We start from the raw sequence: 14,606 nt of genomic DNA on the forward strand, positions 1-14,606 counted from the left end.
CAGGAGTAAAATAGTCTTTGATTAATTAATGGTTTAAGATAAAAATAAATAGATAAAAGAAGAGAAATAAAGTAAAATAAAAGGTGTGATTAAATGATTATTAGATAATCAAAATAGATTGTGTGATTATTATGGAAAAATTAGTGGAGGATTAAAAAGATTTAATATTCACTTGGATTTATTAGTGGATTCTATTTTTTTGTAAGAAATAAATTTATTTTAGAAATTTTAGTAAATTGGAGTAAATAAAGGATAAACCATAATTCCGTTTAGGAATAAAATGGAGTAAAAAGGGATTACATGATATTGATTAAAACTTCCTATACGATTTATTAAAAACAGGATCAACGTGTTAATATCGATACTTTAGAGAGTCACTACGTAATAAACAACTAGTAGTAAGTAACGATTCGTGAGAACTCATTAATTAAATAAATCTCGTTGTTATCGCTTACTTGATGCGTGAGTAATTACAGGTACCGAACAAGAATTTACATCGGGAAGATAATAATACTCCTACCCTCTATCGCTAATTTAAATAGTATTATATAGAACCCAAGTTTCACATTTATGAGTGATTACTATTTAATAAATTAGGATATTTTCTTCACCAAAAAGCAATAGATAAATATATTTGGAAGTGAGTACACCATTAAAATCATTTGACTGTTTTCGAATCCTAGCTAATTCCTCGAGATAAATAATGTGAGTTACGAATTACGAGAAAAGTTATTTTTTTAAAATATTTATACTAAAGTGACTTTGATGTGATTTATTATTCTAGAAAATACTTGAAGTGGAATTGTTTAGCCCGGAAAGGTGAATTTTCACTGCTACTATTGGAGAAAAGGCAAGTTTTCTCTGCTCTATTCCTATTTATGACTTATATGTCTTATTCATTAATATTGAATATTATGGATCTAAACTTTGAAGACCTCATTTATGATTATTTCCTTTCGCCGATAATTCCAAATCTTAATCCCATTGATGAATTTTTTACCTAGATTCCCGACTATTTCTATCGTTCAGAACAGTTTACTCTTCCATATCAGACGAACCTAAAATTTTTATAATCATCTAAATCATTTTTGAATCTGCATCGATTGTCAGTCAGGTTAATTAATTAAATTTCTTTAGACCTGAACTATCTTTTTATCAATTCACTGAACCCTTCCCAAAATTCACGATTTGCAAATCAATTATTATTCATTTTCTTTAATCGCGTACTACTTCTTTGGAATTATTCATTTGATGAAGACATACGAGAACTTTGTTTGACATGGTTATTCTTATTATTCGAGTTAACCCTTTTTCTAAACAGACGTCGATATATCATTCATATCGATGTGGAAATGATATTACAATCGTGAAAACTGGTTTACAATTAAAACCAGATTAAGTGATGAAATTCTGAATAGTGTGATGTGAAGATTGAATCGGGATGTGTACATCTATACTGGTCAACGTGGAATTTAATAACCACGGTATCTATAATGTGACAAGTCCGATGTGTGGACATGTTATTCGGCTTGAGTGTAGCCGAGGGTTAAGACGTTAACCCCTCTTTTATGCTAGAAAGTGTGTGTTGGACGTTCTTACAACGAGCCGTGATCGGGTGAGCGTAAGATTCACAAGAGGGCGATACACTATGATAGTTGATCGCATCATCGATATACCGGGAATGGAAAATGACCAGTTAATCTTGAATCTGATGGCACTGTGCCAGATAAGAGCTTTTTTGATCATATTGTGATGTTTCGTTATCTCTTCTTACTTTAAATTATTGTTGCTCTTGGCACCTATTATTCCCATCAACTTAATTTGTTAAGTCATTCATTTTTACTTGTCGAGCACTTGGTTCCTCACTCTTGCTATACTTGTATTCATCCAAAATAGTGAAGAATGAAGATGACAGAGCATCTGATTATCCAAGGCAGAGGAAAGGGAAGGAACATGTTCGCGATGACAGCCTCTAAAGGATTGTTATATATATTATCTCTATTATGTAATAATGTTTAGCTATGAACTAGGCTTGTAGTAGGTTCATGTGGCTCATTTAATAATCAGATTGTGAAGGAGACTCGATCTTGGAACTGTGGAATTGTGTTCACTATAAATGCCATATTTTGGTTATGTTGTAATAATAATACAGGTGTGCGAAGCTTGATATCGTGGTGACTTGAATCTACGAAAGGGTGGATTTGGGGGCATCACACCAACCTAATTATCCATGATCCCTACTGTAGCCTATAAATATTCTAATTCTCCTGAAACTGAAAAATAAGTGTGTAACCGTGCGTGCATGTGTGTGCGTGAACACAAAAAATAACATCCTAGGGTTTGAGAGAGGCGAACATTTTTCTCAAGGAGCCAGCTAGGGTTTTGGATTTTCAGAGCTTTAAGGAGAGGTAAACCTTGAGAGATCGAAGCCCACACTTCGTCCAAGGAGAATCGAGGAATACAGTAGAAGACGTGGATTTGAATCGCTTGCGCCATAGTGATTAAGGTTAACGTTCTGTTCGAACTCTCTATAGAAAATTCATATCGTAAAACGCAGGGCCGAGATCCTGTTGTCATAACGATTGGTATCAGAGCCTAGTTCTAGGTTCTGCATTTTATGATATGAATTCCATGTCATAATTATATATACATGTATATAGTTATATGCTTGTATTGATTCTGTGATGCAGGTTGTTATTCACTATTATGGCCATATTTTAATTATGTGTTTGGATCCCACGTGGTTTAATCGTGTTTATTTTATTATGGTTAAGATCCCACGTGGTTTATTTATTGAGATCTGCAACACTTTCAAATTCAACAATGTGTCTGAAGATGCTATAAAGTTAAGGCTTTTTCCATTCCCTTTGAGGGATAAAGCTAAGTGTTGGTTGCATTCTCTACCTCCAGGCTCTATCATTAAATGGGAATATCTTGCTCAAAAGTTTGTTACTAAGTTATTTCCTATGGAGAAGACTGCTGCAATCAGGAATGCTATTACTCAGTTTGCACAGCAATCAGGAGAGTCTTTGTGTGAAGCTTGGGATCATTATAAGGAGATGCTTAGAAAGTGTCCTCGTCATGGGATCCCTGACTGGATGATTATCAACTTCTTTTATAATGGCTTGGGAGCACAGTCTAGACCCATGCTTGATGCAGCATCAGGTGGAGGCTTATGACCCAAAAGCTATGATAAAGCTTATGAGTTGATTGAACTGATGATTGCTAATGAATACCATAACCCTTCTCAGAGATTAAATCAAGGCAAGGTAGCAGGAATTCTAGAGGTGGATGCAGCTACTGCGATAGCTGCCCAGCTTAAGGATTTGACGATGAAGGTGGATTCTTTGGATAATTATGGGGTTAATCGTATTACTAGTGTCTGTGAGCTTTGTGCTGGAGCGCATGAGATGGAGCAGTGTGCTATTTTTAGTGAATCCGCTCAGTTCGTGAGCAACTTTCAGAGGTCGCAGCATCCAGCTCCAGCCACCTATCATCCCAATAACTGCAATCATCTTAACTTTAGATGGAGCAAAACTCAGAATACGGTTCAACAGCCTTATCTGCAGTATGCAGCAAAGCAGTACAACCCTCACGGTTTTCAACAACCGTAATATTCTCCAAGACAACAACTTCAACAACCCTCATGTGCAAGAGTCAAGCGGTGTCTATCAAGACCTTGGAGAATCAAATTGGTCAGATTGCGAATGCCTTGCTGAATCGTCAACCTGGTACACTCCCTAGTGACACAGAAGTTCCAGGAAAGAAGGAAGCAAAATATCAGGTTAAGGCAATAACATTGAGGTCTGGGAATGTTGCAAGTCAAGAAAAAGCTCAAGTTCCAGAATCTGAAGATGTGGCTGAAGAAGAAGTGGAGAAGGAAGCAGAAGTGGAACCAAGGAAGAAAACTGAGGAACACACTCCTCCTGAGGGTAATACAGGGGAGAAATACGTCTATCCTCCACCTCATTTTCCTAAGAGACTGCAGAAGCAAAAGTTGGATAGGCAGTTTGCAAAGTTTCTGGAGGTGTTCAAGAAACTTCATATCAACATACCTTTCGCTGAAGCTCTTGAACAGGTGCCTAGTTATGTGAAGTTTATGAAATGTATTCTCTCTCCGAAAGTGAAGTTCAATGACTTAGAGACCATTGCTCTAAAGGAGGAATGCAGTGTTGTACTGCAATAGAAGTTGCCTCCGAAGCTTAAAGATCCTGGCAGCTTCATTATTCCTTGCACCATTGGAAACTTGCCATTCGACAAGTGTTTATGTGTAATAACTCGAATTTTTGAGACTTTGTAAAACACTTAATAAATAGTAACCCTGACAAACGGGGAAAACCTTTTAGCCCACACCATGTTGTGCATGAGAAATTGAGTTTCTGAGTCGATAACAGGATTATACGTACCAAATGAGTGTATGTAAACACTATTATTTTTCGAAGAAAACGAACTTTGGAAAATGACTGTATCTATGAACCATCAAGGTTTACGGGAATCACAATATAATTACAAATTTAAAATCCTACAAATTTAAATCCAAGTACGATACTTCAAAATATAAAGAATGTATAAGAAAGGATTTACCCGTGAACTGTTTACGAGAATTTATTACAAAAACGAATAAGCGACCGAGCGAATGCGTAAACGAATAAATAAATATATCAAACCAAGCTAACTAAACTAGCTAACTATGGTAAGAAACTAACCATGGTTAAGTAACCAAATAGTAACCTAGACTAGATAGAATGATAACCTAAAGGCTAGTAATAGTAAACCTAAAGGCTAAACTAAGTAGCATAGCTTGCAAACCTAGGATTCTAGCTAAGATATTCAAGGATTTAGTAGTACTAGGATATATACTAAATCATATATCACCAAAATCTTCCAAGAGAAGCATTCCAAGAAGCACCAAACTCTCTCTCTCTCTCTCTCTCTCGCCATTTCCTTCCATTCGGCCTTCATCAAGAACAAGCAAGAAATCAAAACTCAAACACCCACTTCTAGCCATGGGAAATTCCACCATTAATTCCCAAGCTTCATACATCCTAAACTAAGGTAATATTAATTTTTGAGCTCATTTTCTTAAGGTTTGATGGGTGAAATAAATTTAAGAAAAGTGATAATGAATAGTATGAATAGTAACTTTTATTTGGTTTCTTAATTTTAATGATTGATTTAGGTTCCTTAAACTCAACCAAGCATCCCCAAGACTCCACCATCATCAATAACACATCACAAGCTTTTAAGAAAGGTATAAATCGTTAACCAAACTTTATTTAAGGTTTAAGTTTCAGGAACCTTTCAAATCCTAGTTATAAACTTAGTTTTGGTGGTTGATTTGTTGTAATCTTGATATTTAATTAATTAGTTTTTAGGTTGATGATTGTTGCCTCAAGAACATGATGTTCTTGAGAGGAGTTAGTGCTGGTATGATGATTTTATGGTTGTTGATGGTGGTATAATGATTTAAGACGTAAACGAAACTCGGATCGTAATCGTAACCTCGTTAAAACAAACAAAACTCAACTTAAAGTTTCTGCAGAAGTTCCCGAATGTATAAACTGTAGTTTCCTGAAAATTAACACTTGATTATGATAGAAAATGTTATAAGGATCGTTTAGGAGCTTGAATCGCTTGATTTCGATTTACGGATCAAAACTTATGACCGTTTTAGTAAAAGTGATTTACGCGACAAAACTGTCATGAATTACGAACTTTGGGAATAGAAATGATCGACTTAAAATATTCAAAAATCATGAAATGTTTACAGAGAATAATAAATAGAGTTCTTTAACTGCTATAAAAATTTCAAGTAAAAATAAGGATTTCTCAATTTTATAAAAATGTCGGAGCCAAGACAGCGAGATTAGAAAACTATTAGGAATCATAAGCGGAGCCGACGATTGAAATGTAAACGGACATAAAGGATTTTGAAAAGATAGCGACTGTGACATGAATGCATACTTAAAGGAATAATAAGAGTAAAATAAGTTGCGGGAATGATTAATAAGTAGCGCGTATGTACGAGTCGCCATAAATAAGAACGGGATCTAACGAAACGATATATGTTTATGATTATAGATTTTCGAGCGGACCCTAGAGCATCCTCCAACTCAAAGTACCCAGGCAAGTTTACGAACCCAACTCCATATACTGTTGGGCTGTGAAAGCATTATTTTGTTGTCTTTTGCATAAATACCATGCTTGCCATGATACGAGTATTTGAGTTTTTGCATAAATAGCGATTGTGTTACGATGTGTGTATATATATATATATATATATATATATATATATCGTAGAATATTTTAGCGCCACCATGAGCGTGATGTATAATTATGAGATCGAGAGTCGGTCGAAGTTTAAATGAAAACCCAGGAGTTATCCTGGAGATGTTTGGACGATTAAAAGTTCATACTTGTTTTATTCCAAGGGACTCGATGTCCACTTGCGAAATATTAAAATACCTCGAATTTAGTTAAAACGATTTCCAAAAATCGTATTCCCTCAACTATATTTTATTGTTTGAATAATGAATATTATTTCAATTTTTAATTTATCATAGGAGAAGTATTCTCCAACGATTATTTATTACAAATTCGATTAATTATATTGATATTTAAACGTAAAATAGTTGGGGAATATTATTTTAAATATTCTTTTAAAACATAATCATTCGAGGTCTAATTATTTAATAATTATATTTAAATATTATTTATTTATTAAATGATTGAATATGATTTAAAAATCATAAAACCTAATCTAGAATATTTTCCGAGTTTCAGAAAATCATTCGAATATTTTCAGACCGTCGATGAATATATCTCGACTTACCTTAAATATTTAAACATAGTTTCAAAAGAAACTTCCCCCTATTTATTTGTCTGTTGACAACGATCAAATCACATCCTTAGTACTTCCTCCGAAAACTTTCGGAAGTACATATATATATATATATATATATATATATATATATATATATATATATATGAGATGAGTTGTGCCTATCAACAAGTAAAACGTTTGGGGAACTTCGATATAGTTCGATGATTCCAGGTATATGATAGGATTCATAAAAAGGACATAGGAGTGGTAGAGATCCAGTACTTCGTGGACTGGGGAGACTGCTATATTAATTTTCCGTATGAGAAGGTACCATATGTACTGAGGGACATACGAAGTATGCAAAACATACCCGGGTAGAATGGGATAGCATAAAAAGCCCGAATGCGGCTTGGGTGACAACCGGGAGTAAGGAAGTCGTCCATCTGCATGTAGAAAATGATACCGTTATACGACTGATCATCGTATCTCGGGGGCTCCAGTGAATGTTCTAATTTTTTCAAATGAAATTGTGATGCAATACCGTAACTCAAGCCTAGCTGTTGGGTTTACCATTAAGGTATTTGCGGGATAATAAAAGAATTATTTTCGAGAGAAGGTTTAAATCACCGAGGAAAGCTATTTTAAATAAATATATTTATCGTATATGGAATTATAATTAAATTTCTCATAGAGTCTTTTCATATTGTACATTATTATGCTGAGCATTATCGTTCACACTTGTTTTCTTAAATTGACACAACACAACGGTGAATCAAGATGCCTATCATGAAACTCACGGCCAGGAAACGGATAGGAAACGGCCAGCTGTTTCGTAGGATGTTTGGTTCCGTACCTCAGGTAGACCGAATAAGCTGGATTGGTTTTCAGTTGCTTTTAGTCTGGTTTATTTACAAGTATGACTTATGTAAGATATAAATAAGAAACGTATATTTGGTCGACAGTCTAACCTTACATAAAGGTTATTTCCGCGGAAAGACTTAATCACTTTTGGGATTGTAATAATTATCACTTTCTGGATTGATATACTCTAGTAATGAATGGTTCGTTTTCATGAAAATAACTTGTAAGTGTGTGTGTTGATAAGTGTAGGGTCGTAAAGGTGTGAGTATTTATATAATGTGGTACAAGATAAGTGTTATACACGATTAAAAATGGTGTGGCCTCCATCTTCCCTGACTCCGGATTTTGGGGCGCCACATTATGTGATTTGGGAGCTAGCATCAACTTGATGCCTTTGTCTGTGTTCAAGAAGTTGGATTTACCTGATCCAAAGCTTACTTATATGTCCTTGCAGTTGGTCGATCGTTCTATTACATATCCACGAGGCATTGTGTAGGATGTCTTGATCAAGGTGGACAAACTCATCTTTTCTGCTGATTTTTTAATTCTTGATTTCGAGGAGGATAAAAAAGATTCACATTATCTTGGGAAGACCATTCTTGGCTACTGGCCAAACCTTGATTGATGTGTAGAAGGGTGAGCTCACTATGCGAGTGCTGGACCAGGATGTGAATTTCAATGTATTCAATGCCATAAAATTCCCTACTTATAATGAGGAGTGCTTAAAAGTAGAATTGGTCGATTCGGTGGTTACTTCAGAACTTGATTAAATGCTAAGGTCTGATGCCTTAGAGAAGGCCTTGTTGGGGAATTCAAATAGTGAAGATGATGAAGGAGATGAGCAATTGCAGTATTTGAATGCTTCTCCTAGGAAGTGAAGGCTGGATATGCCTTTTGAATCTCTTAGAATGTCAGAACTGAAAATGCTGAGGGGCATCTCAAGCCATCTATTGGGGAAGCTCCTACACTCGAGCTTAAACCATTCCCTGAACATTTGAGGTATGCTTTTTTAGGTGATGCATCTACTTTGCCTGTTATTATTGCATCTGACCTTTCATGTAGTGATGAGGAAAAGCTCTTGAGAATTCTGAGAGAGTTCAAATCGGCAATTAGATAGACTATAGCAGATATCAAGGGAATCAGCCCTTCTTATTGCATGCATAAAATTCTGCTAGAGGAAGGAAGTAAGCCAACTATTGAGCAACAAAGAAGGCTTAATCCGATAATGAAAGAGGTTGTGAAGAAGGAAATTCTCAAGTGGCTAGATGCAGGGATCATCTATCCTATTTCTGACAGTTCTTGGATGAGTCCAGTTCAGTGTGTGCCGAAGAAAGGAGGTATCACAGTTGTTGTTAATGAGAAGAATGAGCTCATTCCTACTCGAACAGTCACATGGTGGAGAGTTTGCATGGATTACAGAAAGCTGAACAAGGTCACGAGGAAGGATCACTTCCCTCTTCCTTTCATTGATCAGATGCTTGACAGGTTGGCTGGGCATGAATACTATTGTCTTCTGGATGGTTATTCGGGTTTTAATCAGATTTGCATCGCTCCAGAAGATCAGGAAAAGACTACCTTCACTTGTTTGTTCGGTACTTTTACCTTCAGAAGAGTTTCATTTGGGTTGTGTGGTGCACCTGCCACATTTCAAAGATGCATGATGGCTATCTTCTCTGACATGATTGGTCAGAATATGGAGGTGTTTATGGATGATTTCTTTGTGTTCGGAGATTCTTTTGATGAGTGCTTGCAAAATCTTCACTACGCCATAGATTGCTTTAATCAACACCCAAACAGTGTTGCTATAAACCCGAAAAAATGTTGCTAAAGGCCCAAAAGGGCTAAGGGAACATCAAAGCTATGTTGACCCGTAGCTAGTTAGTATAGGTATCTATAGCAACATAGCAGCTATTCTACTGCAACACAGCTAGAGGTGGCCAATTGTGCGGGTTCAAACCGCACAACCGGGACCGGCTCGCTCTAAAACCGGTAATTATTCGGCCCGATTCGGCCCGGTAAAAACCCGCACAATTCGGCTGACGTAACGAGCTGGTTACGAATTCAGGATTGAAAAACCGGGACCGGGACTGCACGGACCGTACGGCCCGCACGAACCGCACGAGCCCGCACGAGCCCGCGACTGGGAACACAGGCACATCTCCTAAATTTCTCTATCTCTCTGTTCTAATTTCTAAGCTTATAAGTTTTACTTTGTAATTCCTGTACTCTTTTTATTCACTCACACACTGTCACTTACTTCCATCTTGCAAGTTGCTTCCAAAAAACAAGCCAGCTTCCAAGTCTTTGTTACGATTCCAGAACAAATAAAATAGTTAATATAATTTTTATTAATATTATTTTGTTTACTTAATTTGTAATTTTTTAATATTTGATGCAGTTTGTTCTGTTTTTTTAGAGAGGAGTCCTCACATCATTAGTAATATTTTTAAATTAATAAAATTATATGAGGTGTCGTCCTCTTTCAACCCAAAAAATTAAAATAATAAAATTTTTATTTAACCAAATAAGAAAATCAAAGTAATTATGAAATATGAAAAATATTATTTTAAAGAAAGATTAAAAAAAAATAAGAAACATGTGATGCCTCCCGTAAGTTACTGACATAAATAATTATTTTACAAAAATAATTTATTACCTACCTATACAGCTACACTACACTACACTACTGCACTAAAAATATAATAATAATTATAATATATCAAAATAATACATGCCAGAGAATAGAAACCGGGTGCTTTTGCCCGCACGGCCCGCGGGTTAACCGCACGAGCCCGCACAACTATCAACGGGTTAATCGCCGGTTCCGGTTACGAGTTCGGTTTATGCGGTTCAAGCCCGGTCCGAGCCCGGTTCGTTCATTAATAGGTCGGTTCAGTGTTAGCATTTCGAGTGCCCAACTCGTGTGCGGCCCGGCCCGGCACGCACGGACCGCACAAGTGACCAGGTCTAAACACAGCATATCCTGTAACAATAGATATCAATAGCCAAATACTTTGGTCACTGTAGTTACTAAGTGTGTTGCAATAGACCTTATAATTTCTTTCAGAAATATGGGCCCCACATGTAGGCTCCACACATGGGCCACATATGGGCCCCACGTGGAAAATTTTCCTTTAGTTTTCAAAAATATAATAATAAATAGACAAACATTTAAATTCAAAATATTAATAAAAATATTTTAAAAATAATTAAAGTAACAACTTAAATTATATTAGTTAATGTAAACTCATGAATTATTACAAAAAGATGAATCAAAGTTCAGTAAAAACTAGGTTCTAGTATCAACACGTCCTTCTCTTATCTCGTTATCTCAACAATATCAAACATTCATCTTGCACTATCAAAACCAATACTAATCTGTTTATATAGTGTTAATGTGCAGATTTAGGCTTCTGTACATCTTTTCCATCACAAAAGCAGCGCTACAAGAAGTCAGGTCCCGATCTCCCAACAACATTCTTTATTGAGTCAGCAAGGACATCATTTATCAACACATAAAATAGCATGCCTGAAACAAGCATATGTTCAAATCACTATATTATTTGCATATATAATGAGCATATCGTTCCAACAATGTGACAGACTTCAATTCTCTAATGGAAAATGATATGCTAATAATTTCAGTTACCTGACCACCATCGACGTTAAAAGGTTTGGAACACTCATTTGTCCAGCACCAAGTTGCTGCACACACACAAACACCGTATACATCACTTAACAAAATTTAACAAACTACAACACTATAATGTAAAGCAATGGAGCTATCTAATGTTCAGGACCGAAAATGTAGATACATAAGTGAACTGGTTAATATAATTTATTTATCATTTCAATGGTGCTGAAAATAAATTTAGTCGACCCAAATAATTTATTTAGCATTTCCTGTTTATATACTTACATGAACTGGAACTGTATATAAAGAATTTCAAAGAGCTTACACTATATTTTAATAGAACAATGAGCTAATTAACACAAGAAACTAAGAAGGCTAGAGGCTAAACTTTATCTCTGCCTTGCTAGTTGCTATATATCATTCAAGCATATTTTTCCTTCCAACTATCTATAACCGAAAACTATTATTACAATCAGGGCACACTGTTTTCCCGATGAGGAGGTACAAATCTAGATAGCTAATGTGGGGATGAATGTACACATGCTACTGGACACGTTGATATATTTATCATTGCCAATGCCATTCTCAGGCCAGAAGTAAAACAATGTGGAACCTTACTCCTTTAAAAACTGAAAAGATTCTTTTTCTACTAGTTCTGAAGGAGGTTTCACGTTATTAATATTCTTCACCTTCATCAGATCACTGATTTCCTCAATCGAGACAGGAATGCTGGATTCATAATACACGTTAGTGAAAAGAAGATAGTATTTGAAAAATTAGATACATTTCTTTTTTTATTAATATTATTACCTAGACAGATCATCCAACAAATAGGAGTTAAGATCAGTGGTATCAGTTTCCTCCGAGTCCTTCATTGTCATCACTTCATTCATACTAGCAATAACCTGAACAAAACAGTAGATCACACAACTTAAATTTAATTTAGAAAATGTACAGATGCAAGTCCATTAAATATAGCTTATTCTTACTTCCGGGGATACACATGCAGTACCATCTTCTTTATCACTGTGGATAAATGTACATATTCTATGTAGTTGTTGAATACTCAAAGCCTGGAAGCAGAAGCATCGGTAAGGAAGATAAATGATAAGATATGCATATTTCCAAGCGTTACAATATAGAAGGTAGAGAGAGAGAGAGAGAGAGAGAGAGAGAGAGAGAGAGAGAGTTACAGGGCATATAGTTACAGGGCCATATAGTTACAGGGCCACCAAATTTCCGTTTCTTTTCTCACTTCTTAGTTGATCTATCAACATTAAGTGTGGATTTCCTGAAACAAAGCTCGAGTAACAATTAACATCGATCCAGTGTGAAGTTTCAAGGTCATTTAAGATAGGACAACAGTCTTAAATCAGATAATAAAAAACTACAGACTTAGCAATGATTCTCAAAATCATTGAGAAAAATGTCATCTAATCATCAAACTTTTCAGCTTGCTTAGGCCAAGCAACGGAATAATATTATGCAACAGATATGCCTGACTGATTTTTTTACTTTCAATTAAATTTCGATATTCTGCAAAGAAGAAAAAAAATAGATTTTACTTCAGGCATTAGGTTTGGCTGTATCTCCAGAGCTTACTTCAGGCATTAACTGTGCAATCCTCTTCAAACAAATTACAATCCAATGTCAAATTAGCACCTTGAGCGACAACTTCTAGATTCTTCCTCGTTTCTGAACTGAATGGTGATCCCCTTGGAATAAATTGGTTGATTCAAAAGAATATATTAACCGACAGAAAAACAAAACTGTAATACATTCACAATTACTTGATTAATTGATCAAGATGATGTTAATTAACTAGAGTATAACATATTTTACCTAATTCTACCGTACAGACATTATTAGGAATGTGAGATATAGCTAGATTCAGAGATTTTAATGCACTAAAATTCAACAGTTGAATGATTTTAGCACAATACAACACAATACAACGCTACGTACTACTAGCAAAGAAGGTAACAAGTCATGTCTAGATCACATTTCAAGATGAGAACTTTATGTAATTCACCTCCCAATGCTCTAGCAGTCCCTAATTAGTTTCCATTTGAGCTTTCTTAGCTAAATATTTGGAAAATGTAAACAAAAGACACTCAACGGTTAGTGCTACTTAATTATTTCCCTACAAAACAAACTCATTGCATAACACTTCAGATGGCAGACACATATGTGCACATTAAAAACAAAAAGAAATGTGAAAATCCATATTACACAGTTATAATCCAGGAAAGCAACACATATACTACAATGTCATACCTCCTTGTCACTTTCGGAGCCTTACGATATGCATACAGGCTCCATAGGCCCCAACTTGAAAAGCTAAAAACATCGAAAACAAACATAAACTTCCACATTAAAAACGTAACATCATTACACATCAATCAAATTCACATCAGAACATAAAAAAAAATTATTAAATTAGAATTCACAAACAACAAACTGAAAAAAAACTAAATTAAGTAAATTAGAAAACAAAAAAAACGAACCTGAGATGTGTAAAGGTTAAAATTAAGCGGTTCATGACCTTGCTCAAACCGGAACTCCGAAACTCCCGAATCGGAGCAGAACCGATTTACGTGCTTGAGGAGCCTCCATAACTATACGCACAATCTCTCTCTCCCTATGTGTATATAGTTAGAGAGAGACCAGAATTGAGGGGAAATGTGTGTGAGAGAGAAATACAGAGAGAGAGAGGGGTTCATACCTGAAAATGAACCTAAACGCAGCTTGAAATCAGAAAAGCTTGAACCCAAATCTGTACTCAAACCATAATTGAACCCAAATCCACCATCGAACCGTAATTGAACTCGTAAAATCAACCCAAATCTGTTTCAACCCTGGAATGGAATTCGGCGAGAGAGACAATAAGAGCGTGAGAAATGGGTCGGAGTAAATGGAATGGGTTTAATTATCCCTCCTTTTGTACAAAATTTTCATTTGCCGCTTTTCTAAATTTTCTCTTGTCAACAAAATATTTTACTTTTTTATATTTTTATTAATAATTATAATATTTTATTAAATTCTACACAAGCATACATTAATATTATTATATAAAATTATTATATCAAATAGTTTGTAAACATTCGAAGTTGTTACACGTTGTTATTATTAAAAAAATTATTGCTTTCAATCACTGTTTTAAAAATTTATGACTTTTTTTTAAAATCCCCGATAAATTTTGGATTAATCCCTAAAAAATATTTGACCCTCCAATTAATATTTTTATTTTTTTTGAATTATCTATTTCATAACAAATAAAGTAAATAT

At 35.1% G+C, this 14,606-nt stretch overlaps 1 long non-coding RNA gene and 1 other non-coding gene across 8 annotated transcripts; both read right to left on the reverse strand.

Moving 5' to 3' along the window:
- Positions 1-2,981: 2,981 nt before the first annotated feature.
- LOC141710131 (small nucleolar RNA R71) lies at positions 2,982-3,088 on the reverse strand. Its single transcript, XR_012570666.1, has one exon. It is a non-coding gene; the product is annotated as a small nucleolar RNA R71 (small nucleolar RNA).
- Positions 3,089-10,860: 7,772 nt separating this feature from the next.
- LOC141708390 (uncharacterized) lies at positions 10,861-14,256 on the reverse strand. Of its 7 annotated transcripts, none has more exons than XR_012569459.1 (10): positions 14,044-14,250; positions 13,826-13,959; positions 13,596-13,658; positions 12,921-13,033; positions 12,512-12,609; positions 12,308-12,391; positions 12,129-12,223; positions 11,937-12,047; positions 11,334-11,389; positions 10,861-11,213 (listed from the first exon to the last, which is right to left on the reverse strand). It is a non-coding gene; the product is annotated as an uncharacterized LOC141708390 (long non-coding RNA). The 7 variants fall into 7 exon arrangements; XR_012569462.1 differs by having other exon boundaries at positions 12,981-13,033; positions 14,044-14,249; XR_012569461.1 differs by having other exon boundaries at positions 12,981-13,658; positions 14,044-14,256.
- Positions 14,257-14,606: the final 350 nt, after the last annotated feature.

The sequence above is a fragment of the Apium graveolens genome, chromosome 2 (assembly GCF_009905375.1).
Source record: "Apium graveolens cultivar Ventura chromosome 2, ASM990537v1, whole genome shotgun sequence".
Lineage (NCBI taxonomy): Eukaryota > Viridiplantae > Streptophyta > Magnoliopsida > Apiales > Apiaceae > Apium > Apium graveolens.